The following is a 1,261-nucleotide window of genomic DNA, read 5'->3' on the forward strand; positions in this document are numbered from 1 at the left end:
GATTGGTTGTGTTTTTCTATTTTTTTTTTTATTTGCTTTATGAGTTTTTTAATTAGGCTATTTGCATTTTTTAGACTATTATTTTTTAGAAATTAACTTTCTACTCTTGACTGCAACTCTTCATCTTCTAGGCTGCATAGTTTTCTGTGTCAGTGGAACCCTAGCAACCCAAAAACAACATCTGAAATCATTTAAAAATTACAAATAATAAAAAGACCAGTTGCTTATAAAATGCTGTAACCCTATTTTAACCCCTACATGTATTATGGGATGTACATCATCCATATCTTATGAGACACAGGTCCTGAATCCCCTTTGCTAAATTAAAGGGTACTGGGAATTTCTCTCAATGGCAGTGCCTCCACATAGTGGGATCTGGGATATACCTATGGGTGGCCCCACTAGGAAACAATAATTGTACACCCAAGTGCTGCAAACAAATTAAAACTTTATTTAGAAATAAAGAAAGGCAAATTGCAATAACAATATCAATATTAACCCTGCCCTGGGGTACCCATGTTGTCTACTCAAGACACAGTCCCACACTTCACTCTTGGTGGACACACAGTCACAATCCAAAGAGCTTTTTACCATGAGTAGCACTACCTGACCCATATACCTCTCCTTTGGTTAGAGGCAGTAGCTCCCACGTAGTATGCTATCGAGCACAACCTGTCCTCATACAAGGGACACATGCTGGGACCTTTCAATACCCTATTGTCAGGCCAAACATTGCTTACGGCTCACACAGAACTGGCACAGGTATCCACAGCTTATCAAAGAAATCTTCAGGCCGACTCCAACACTCATCCAAAGTGGGAGTATTTTTTTAGCCTTTTTCACTGGAATCCATCTCCAGGCATCTCTCTCTGGTAGATCTCTCTCACGATTATTGGGGTCTCATTATCCCTGTGCCCATCATGGGTATCACCACCCATGTGGTCTCTCTCCGTAGCCTGGGGCCTGTTGGTGCAAGAGCCTCAGATGGAACCAATCACTCCATCCTGAAGTGAAAAAGAGAAAGTAGACTGACACTGATCACATAGTACAGCTATATGAATTAATTACACAACAGTGACACCTTCTGGCCAAATCTGGAATCAGACAGGGAATATTGCATTAGGGACAAAGGACTCAATCCCTTTCCCTTATCCTATTTAGGCCCAACACTTAGCTGGCCACAGCAGGGGATTTTCAGACCATAGGGGAACTAAACCCTATGGTTCCCTAGAATGCCATTATACTAAAAGTTTGGTTAAGG

The sequence above is a fragment of the Xenopus laevis genome, chromosome 2S (assembly GCF_017654675.1).
Source record: "Xenopus laevis strain J_2021 chromosome 2S, Xenopus_laevis_v10.1, whole genome shotgun sequence".
Lineage (NCBI taxonomy): Eukaryota > Metazoa > Chordata > Amphibia > Anura > Pipidae > Xenopus > Xenopus laevis.